This window comes from Chiloscyllium plagiosum, chromosome 37 (genome assembly GCF_004010195.1).
Source record: "Chiloscyllium plagiosum isolate BGI_BamShark_2017 chromosome 37, ASM401019v2, whole genome shotgun sequence".
Lineage (NCBI taxonomy): Eukaryota > Metazoa > Chordata > Chondrichthyes > Orectolobiformes > Hemiscylliidae > Chiloscyllium > Chiloscyllium plagiosum.
Genome location: NC_057746.1, coordinates 9,327,811 through 9,338,016, shown reverse-complemented (window position 1 = coordinate 9,338,016; position 10,206 = coordinate 9,327,811).

The window sequence follows — 10,206 nt, the reverse complement described above, 5'->3', positions numbered from 1 at the left end:
CTGGGGAGTCAGAAGATGAGTTATTCACCACAGTATTTCTAGCATCTGACCGGCTTTTGTAAGCCATGTGTTTACATGTTGAGTTCATTTGCCATTTCTAGTGAATGGTAACCCCCAGTATATTGATAGGGGATTCAATGATGGTAACACCATAGAATGCCAAGGAGCAGTGGTTAAATTGGCTCTTATTGGTGATAGTCATTGCTTGGCAGTTGTGTGGTGCAAATGTTCCTTGCCACTTGTCAGCCCAAGCCGGGATATTGTCCTGGTCTCTGGCATTTGAGCATGGACCACTTCAGTGTCTCAGGAGTTGTGAATAGTACTGATTTCTTTTTAGATTAGATTACTTACAGTGTGGAAACAGGCCCTTCGGCCCAACAAGTCCACATCGACCCGCTGAAGCGCAACCCACCCAAACCCATTTCCCTACATTTACCCTTTCACCTAACACTACAGGCAGTTTAGCGTGGCCAGTTCACCTAACCTGCACATTTTTGGACTGTGGGAGGAAACCGGAGCACCCGGAGGAAACCCACGCAGACACGGGAAGAATGTGCAAACTCCACACAGACAGTCGCCTGAGGCGGGAATTGAACCCGGGTCTCTGGCGCTGTGAGGCAGCAGTGCTCAGCAGTGCTAACCACTGTGCCACCGTGCCGCCCATAAATTGTGCAGTCATCAGCGATTATCCCCATTTCTGACCTTTTGATGAGAGAAGGTCATTGATGAAGCAGCTGAAGATGGTTGGGCCTAGGACATTACCCTGCTGCAGAAATGTCCTGGAGCAAAAATGACTGATCTCCAACAACCATGACATCTTCCGATGTGCTAGATATCAATCCCACCAGCTCTGCACCTGACTCCCACTGATTTCAGTTCTGCTGGAAATCTTTGATGTCACATTTGGTTGAATGTATCCTCGATGTCAATGGCTGGCATTCCCACCTCCTGTCGGGAATTCAGCTCTTTTGTCCATGTTTGAACCAAGGCTGTCATGAGGTCAGGAGCTGAGTGGCTCTGGTAGAACCAAACTGGGCATACTGAGCAGTTTATGGGTAGGTGGGCGCTACTTGATAACACTGTTGATAACACCTTCCATCACTTTACTAATGATCGAGAGTAGACTGAGAGGGCAGGTTGAATTTGTCCTGCTCAATTTATTATTGTGGTTCTGTTCGCCGAGCTGGAAGTTTTTGTTGCAAACGTTTCGTCCCCTGGCTAGGCGACATCATCAGTGCTTGGGAGCCTCCTGCGAAGCGCTTCTTTGATGTTTCCTCCGGTGTTTATAGTGGTCTGTCCCTGCCGCTTCCGGTTGTCAGTTTCAGCTGTCCGCTGTAGTGGTTGGTATATTGGGTCCAGGTCGATGTGTTTGTTGATGGAGTTTGTGGATGAATGCCATGCCTCTAGGAATTCCCCAGAACTACAACAACGAGCACCCGAGCTACAAATCTTCGCACAAACTTTGATCAATTTATTATCTAGGACATCCCTGGGCAAGGGAGAAAGTGAGGACTGCAGATGCTGGAGATCAGAGTTGAAAGGTGTGGTGCTGGAAAAGCACAGCAGGTCAAGCATCCGAGGATCAGGAGAGATGATGTTTCAGGCATAAGCCCTTCATCAGCGATGTGGGTGGAGGGGAGAATAAGATAAATAGGAGAGTGGGGGTGGAGGTGGAGGTGGGGGTGAAGTAGCTGGGAAAGGTGATAGATAGGTGCAGATGGGGAGTGATGGTGATAGGTCAGCAAGGAGGGTGGAACGGATGGGTGGGAAGGAAGATGGACAGGTAGAACAGTTCAAGAGGGCAATTAGAGGGTTGGATCTGGGATGAGGCGAGGGGAGAGGAGATGAGAAAACTGGTGAAGTCGATCTTGATGCCGTGTGATTGGAGGGTCCCAAGGCAAAAGATGAGGCGTTCTTCCTCCTGGCATCAGGTGGCTGGGCAATGTTTCACAGTTTCGATCAATACCCGTTTCGACTCTCCACAGGTCAAAACCAACTACTCATCTATGCTAATCCCATTTTCCAGCAGTTGGCCCATTGCCTTGTGTGCCCTGGTGTCACAAGTACACTTGGAAATGGGATGAGAGTCTAACCCTTACCCTGACTTCTTCACTGTTATGTGGGTCTCTGCCTATACTACCCTTACTGGCAGCAAATTCCAGACTATCCACCCTTCTGGGTTAAAGACATTTCCCTCACATCTCCTCAAGTCCTCCTGCCCCTTAGTTTCATTCTTTGCTACCTGTTCATTGAAACCTCCGCCAAAATAAAATGGTTCTTCCTGTCCACCCTATGTATGCTCCTCAATTTTATCTATCTAAATTGTGTTCCCAATCAGTCTCCTCTGCTTTACGGAGTACAACCACAGTCTACACAGTCTCTCTTCATAACTAAAACTCTCCAACCCAGGCAACATCCTGGTCAATCTCCACTGCATCATCTCCATCAAGCACAGGTCTCCTGTAATGAGGATTCCAGAACTGCACAGAATACTCTCGCTGAGGCCTAATTAACACTTAATATAATTAACACTTAACCTAATTAACACACTATAATTCCAGCATAACTTTCCTGCTCTTAAATTATAATGAAGGCAAGTATTCCATATACCTCTAAGGCACTTTGTCTAACTGTCCTGCAACTTTAAGGGGCTTATGTAAATGTGCACCAAGATCCATTTGATCCTTGAAGCTTCCCAGGATCCTACTGTTCATTATGTCTTCCTTTGCCGTGTTTGTCATGTCCAAATACAATACTTTGCATTTAGCTGAATTCCATTCCATTCACCACAGATCAGCACAAATAACCAGCTCCTTGCACCAATTTTCTTCTCCATCTTCCTTCAGCACAACTTTCCAAACCATAACCACAAAGATTCTTACCAGAGTGGAGCTTCTCCCCAGAATGTATAGGAAATTGAGCCATCCTGAGCAGTTTGTCATCCAGAGCTGAGAGGACACTCTCTCACGGAGCTGCAGTCTGGAGATGACTCACGCTCAGAGGTCAAGCTCTAAACCATCATCAACTCATCGCTGGAGGGGTGTAGAGAATGGGCCTTAGGCTAATCATCTGGATGATGAAGGGCCTCTGCTCCCAACATGTAACACTGCCCCCCCCCCAACTATTGATTCACGCTAAACAGGTGGAAGGCATTTTCATTCATTGGGAGCCATCTGTCAGTGAGCAGACATTGAGGATGTAATTCCACATTGCCTTCAGTATATCAGTGCAGCCTGTGATCAGCTGAGATAATTAGGACCTCAGACCCATACCCATGGTCTACCTGGCCTCTGTGTAACTTGCTTCCAGAGATTGGACAATGTCCAGCAGGTATCTCAAACTCTGAAAACAATATAACCAGCCACAAATATCTGAAAATCCAAAGGCATTTAAGAACAGTTCCTGTGCTGAGCAAACATCCCCAGCAACCAGGAACTTGTTTAAGTGAGGCAATTGACTCAGACTTTCCAAATTAAACTCTCTAGTCCAGGCTGTGCCACAGTGAGTGTTTGTAGGAGGGCAGCAAAACCGCATCAAGGATATCCTCAAAGCTTCCCTTGAAGAAGTGCCCACCCGTTCTGGTGGTGTGAGGTGTGGGCACAGGCTTTTCAATTCTTGCAGTGGCAGGGGAAGGTGCTGGGAGGGGAGGGTGGATTGGTTGAGGAGCATGGACCTAGCGCGAGAGTCACGGAGGACCACACTCTTCGACTCTGATCTCCAGCGTCTGCAGTGCTCACTTTCTCCTAAGCCATTTGAATTAGGATTGTTATAAACAAGAGAGATACTGTGTGGTGATCCTGGTGAAACCTGCCATGACTTTTGCAGGGAATTGCCAGTTTGTTCCCATCAGTAAGGTGTGTAACCCCCAAAGGATGAACGTTTGATTGTAACATTTGAGAGGAAGGAGGTATAAGCACTGGACTTTTAATTCCCAAGAACAGCATTTGCAGAGTGAGAGAGCAGAAAGTCACTTGGAAGTCAACAGTGTGCCCATACCATTGGTATGTTGCTGACAATGGCATTGATGGGATAAGATAAGTTTGTCCAAACTGTTGAACAGATACTGACAGTGCCCTTATTTCTTATCACGGGTGGAGAGGGTGCCATCTGATCAGGCCTGTGACTGAAGCAGGAACAGGTTAAGGCCATTCAGCCCCTCATGAGATCAGCAGGGATTGTTGGGCAGAGACTTGGCTGATTTCTCCCCACCCGCCTGCTGGCCTCTGGTTACTTACAAACTATTACACCGCCCACCCCCCCCCGACCAAAAAGAGAAAAGTGTTTACTGATTGAAGACAACCCAGTTATCGCAGGGCCATGAATGGAGCCTGGGACTTTCCTGGTCAGTGGGAATCATGTACCATCCATTGCATAGTCCTTCCCTTATTAGGACCATATGTGAGAAATTGGAGGTTCAATATATCCTTTAGGTAAAACAGGAGACATGCAGTATCTGTAAAGAGAGATAATGACATTTACCTCATGTTGAACCCTTCATCAAATTATGATTGGTTCCTCCTCCAAAGGGACGAATAAGAACTATTTTCTAAAATTACCAAAGAATGCACTCAGGCTTGGTGTCAACTTAGCTCAGTTTGCATTATGTTCATTTCCCAGTCAAGGATTGAGGATCTACTGACAGTGTGCTTTACAGATTCCCAACAATCTCCTCAGGCAGTGCTGAGGTGCCAAACACTGCATTGTTGGCTCATTCCCTCCCCACTCTCCCATTCCCTCTCACCCACCCTGTCTCTCATTGGCTCATCCCCTCTTGTTCTCTCTCTCCCTTTGGCCTTTCCCTCCCTGTTGCTCCATCTTTTCTGTTGCTTCCTTCCTCCTTTATACACTCTCTCCTTTGTCTCATCCTCCTTTTTCGCTTTCTTGTTCTCCATTTCTCCAGTTTCTATGTCTGACCAAAAAGCAGAAAGGGATGGGGAAATTGAGAGGACTTGGTAACATCTGTGCATATGTGACCAGTTCGAACGGGCCTCGGGGGCCAAGGTAAACCGAGGCAAGAGCGAGGCCATGCTCTTCAGGAACTGGGCCGACCAATCCTCGATTCCCTTCACCATCAGGACCGACCACCTGAAGGTGCTGGGTATTTGGTCCTGGTCATCAGGTGTGAGGCACCGTCATTGCTATTATACGTGGCACAGGTCTGGCCTATTCCCAAAACCTGTGCCACTGCAGTCCCCAGGCCATCTTCCAATTTATATGGAGGTCAAAGATGGACTGGGTCCGAAGGGACTTGCTGTACAAAGATCTGGACAATGGGGGAAAAATTACACCCAATGCCACCCTCACCCTGATGGCCACCTTTGTGTGTGGCTGCATCAAGCTGTGCGTGGATCCCCAGTACGCAAACACCAAGTGTCACTACGTACTGAGGTTCTACCTGTCCCCGGTGTTGCGAAGGATGGGCCTGGCCTCGCTGCCGCGGAACGCTCTGAGTAGTTGGACCTGTCCTTTGTGGAGAAGTTTATGAAGAAAAACACCTTTGACCACAAGTCCATCAGGAAGTGGTCAGCACATAGTGTCCTTGAGACCCTTCGGGAAAAGGAGAGGGCAGATCCTGTCGAGCGGTTCCCTGAGCAGACTGTCAAAGCCAGTTGGCAGAATGCCTCATCGCCAGAAATTTCCAATAAGCACCAAGACATGGCTTGGCTGGTGGCGAGAAGGGCTCTGCCTGTGAGATCCCTTATGGGTCTGTTCCCCGGGATGCACACCGAGACGAACATCAACTGTGCCTGGAGGATCATCAACTCGGTGAAGGACGCTCTCTGGGCGGTCCGAAACCTGCTGATCTTCCAGCTGAAGGAGTTGACACTGACTGAGTGTTGCAGACTGGCACATTCCAAGGTCCAGGACTACGTGTTGAGGGACGCGCTGAAGCTTGGGGCAGCTGCCACCAAGGCGCGGTGAGAAAAGACCACCGTGTAACATCTGTGTTCCTAAGAACTGGGGGCCCACCCAGTCCTTCGGGCTCTGCTGACGCTTCAGCAGAAGAGCTGGATAGTAAATGTACAGACTTGTGTATAGGAAAAATAAATTTCGATGTCTGTATGTAAAGCAATGTAATATGTGCACAAGAATGGCATGACCAATTGTAAAGAGACCCAAATAATTTTATGAATAAAGTTTATTTTTGAAATTAAAAAAACTTACCTTTTTGCAGAGTGTTGCAGACTGGCACATTCCAAGGTCCAGGACTACGTGTTGAGGGACGCGCTGAAGCTTGGGATAGCTGCCGCCAAGCCGTGATGGGGAAAGACCACCGTGTCACATCTGCCTGTCTGAGTAGAACAGGGGGCCCACGCAGTAATCGGGCCCCGCTGACGCCACAGCTAAGTATATGGATGGTAAATGTACAGACCTGTATATATGAATGATTGCCAGACAGTTGAGACTAAACTGTTGGGATTCTCTTCAGAGTTCTGTGCAATGGCTAACTCTTGCTGATCAATGTACACGATTGATTCTCATGTGAATGAAATTTTTATTAATATATCAGGTCTTTTGGGATATGCGAAGCATTGTTCCAACAATGTTGGGATAGCTCTATGTATAGCACTGGTTTGAATTAACTTCCTTTAGTGTGTGAAAGGTCGATGTGATTGTGAATTGTTCACACTTTTTAACAATGTAGTGGAGCTCATCTGTAGAGTGTTTTCTATGCAATGCAGGTTTTTCTTTCCAATAATGGCTCAGCATTTTATGTCTAATCCCCATTCCAGGTATCGGAATGGCCAGCTATTGGTGTTAACTGGATAATCAATGATAGCAAATGGAGAGTTAGTAGACTACCAAACTGTCTGCGGCCAACAGATCTTTCATCCAATAAAACATTCCTGGTACCTTCATTGGGTTGTGACACAAAATGGCATTGATTGAGCTGAATGAGTCTCTTATTGCTGCAAAGATGGCTAGTTCAGTGTCATCTCTCTCTCTATTGCAGTGCTTCCCAATCTATTTCTTGGAGCGGTATGGTGGCACAGAGGATAGCACTGCTGCCTTGCAGCACCAGAGACCCAGATTCAATTCCATCTTGAGCGACTGGCTGTGTGGGAGTTTCCACATTCTCCCTATGCCTGTTGGGGTTTCCGTTGGGAGCTCTGGTTTCCTCCAGTGGGCCCAAAACGTACAGACTCGGTGAACTGGCCATGCTAAATTACCCATTGTCAGGGGATGTGCAGGCGAGGTGAATTAGCCATGGGAAATGCAGGGTTACAGGGATAGGGAAGTGGGTAGAATGCTCTTTGGAGGGTTAGCATGGGATGAATGGTCTGCTTTTGTATTGAAGGAATTCTATTTCCAGTGTGACCCCATGTTAACACATGGAAATTTAACACAATCCTAGACATCAGTGAAATTAAATCAGCAGCAGGATATCACTGTGTGTGTGTGGTTGTTCAAGTGTGTATACTGGAGATTGACATATCATACTGCTGTAGTGTATGCCAGGAAATCTGCTGTCATGGTCGCCACACTTATCTGTCTAGAGCCACCGTCACACATCCTTTGCCGTGTGCGTTTGCAATTTCCCTGAAATCTGTTGTCCAATTAAATGTAGGTCGTCACGTTTCCACACTGCCTGCCAGGTCGGATCTCTGAAGCTTCGAGAGTGTGCTGCTGGAGAAGCACAGCCAGTCAGGCAGCATCCGAGGGGGAGGAGGATCGATGTTTCCTGATGAAGGATTTATGCCCCGAAATGTCGATTCTCCTGCTCCTCGGCTCCTGCCTGACCTGCTGTGCTTTTCCAGCACTACACTCTCACCTCTGATCTCCAGCAGCTGCAGTCCTCACTTTCTCCTCGATCTTTGTAGCTTCTCAACTTTGATCAAATGGCCAAAGCGCTGACCTTTTCTGGATGTTACCGTTTGGAGTCTTTTTTTATTGTTGTAATGTGAAATGTCTCGTCACTTGCCTCATGCTCTGCAACTGAATTGTATTGTGGGACAGATCACAGAAGACAGGCTTCTAAATCTGACTTAGCTTCTCATCAGCATCACTTTCGGACAGCTGACTATTTATATCGAGTCTGTGTTGGTGTGAGTCTGGAGTCACATGGGAGCCTAACTAGGATGTTCTTCCCTGGAAGGCATTCGTGAGAAACATATGGGGTTTGGTGAGAATCACTCACCATTAGGCTAACACTCTGAGTGCCATAATTCCAGATTTTGTCCATTGAATTCTGGCTTCACCAGCTGCCATCATGGGATTTGAAACCAGAATATTAGCTTAGCGTTTTGGATTACTAGTCCAGTGACATTACCATAACCTAACATGTGAGAGGCTGCTAAAATTTCCCCAGGGACTGCACACTGTGTCCAATTCTGTACCTCCGATCCCAGTGTGTCTCCAGTGCAAACTGCCTAGCACCACTTTCCAATGTGTGTCCGCACTGGTGAAGGAGGGACAGAATGATTAACTGCTCCCCAGTGTATGAACACCAGTGACCTGGAAGGCTAGTGTACACACAAAACTGTCTTTGCAAAGGACACACCACAATGTCCAGCTTATGGGTTGAATGTACTGATATGCACTGAGCTTGAAAGTCTTGCGATGTGTCCCACTTCTGATTACTCATCTGTGACCCCTGCTGGACGGTGTATGGTCGTGCAAGTCTGTTGGTGACCAGCCTCCCAGTGCTAACTAGGCGAAAGTGAGGACCGCAGATGCCGGAGATCAGAGTGGTGCTGGAAAAGCACAGCAGGTCAGGCAGCATCCGAGAAGCTGTAAAAATCAATATTTTGGGCAAAAGGTCCTGATGAAGGGCTTTTGCCCGAAACGTCGATTTTCCTGCTCATCAGGTGCCGCCTGACCTGCTGTGCTTTTCCAGCACCACTCTAACCTTGCTAGTGCTAACTGTTGCAATTCCACACACGTGGCATTCAGGAGAGAAGGGGCTAGTACTCAAGGCACAAAATGAGTGACCTTGACAAATGAATGAACATGACCTGACTGTACAGTTATACATCAATGATGATGACTATACCCTTGGGCTGTAGCTTCTACCTCCATAGTCAGCCACTGATCAAGTTCCCCACTCCCGGTTAAATCTTCTTGCATAGGAATGCTTCTGTTCATCGGCCCTGATGCTGTACTGAACTCAGAATCTGTGTGCTATCATTGAGACAACTGCTTGTTCTTGTGAAGTTACATAGTGACTGCTGGTGCTTGGCAAAAGTTAGTGAAAATAGCAAGAATATAATATTAAAAATACAAAACAGCCTTAAAATTAAAACATAATTTAGTTATTTTATTATTGACTAGTGGCATGGATTACAATTAAGCAGAATATATTAGATTGATTGATTAATATATTTTGATTATTTGATATTTGCAAAGAACTAAACAACAGTCTAATTGTTAAAGAATAACACTAGAGTACTAAGTTGTAGCTTCACAAGGTTGGAACTTCAGTTTGAGACATGCCTTCAGCCTATCCTTGCATGTCCTATTGCACTCATCACTGTGCTTGTGAACTAACAGATTGTGGTCAAGTACAATTGCAGATGCTGATGGGCCACAGTGCCTCAAATATGCTCTCGGTTGAGTTCCTAGATTTTTACTGAATCTTTAGTCGTAGTGTCATAGAACATGGTGGACAGTACTCTCAACATGAAGGCTAGGTCTGTGCAGTTGTCACCACCAATACTTTATGAACACATATATCTGCAACAGTCAGGTGGTGAGATTAAGTAAGTTTTGTTCCTTATTTGTTGCCTCAACACTTGCGACAGTCCCAGTCTCAGTGCAGAAATGTCCTTCAGGACATGGCCAGTATGGATCAGTAGTGGTGCTACTAAGCTACTGTTGCTGATTGACATTGGAATCCCTCATCCAGAGTGCATTCTGTATTCTTGCCAATCAAGTAGTATTCAACATAGAAATGTACTGATTCAGCAGCTACTGGAGGGCCAAAGAGGGTAATGGAAAGTCTCTTATGCTTGTTTTAGACTTCATCCTGAGAGACAACAGGGCTGCGAAGACAATGTTGAGAACTCATCCTCTGGACTATATACCAATGTACTTCCACCCCTCCTGTCAGTGATATAGGACATACCCAAGCAGTTTTCTCAATGATAGCACACAGATTCTGATTGGGTTTTTAGAGCATTACAGTGCAGTACAGGCCCTTCAGTCCTCGATGTTTGCTGGGATATTGGCTGTAGATGATGACATTGTGAATACAACAAGTTGTTT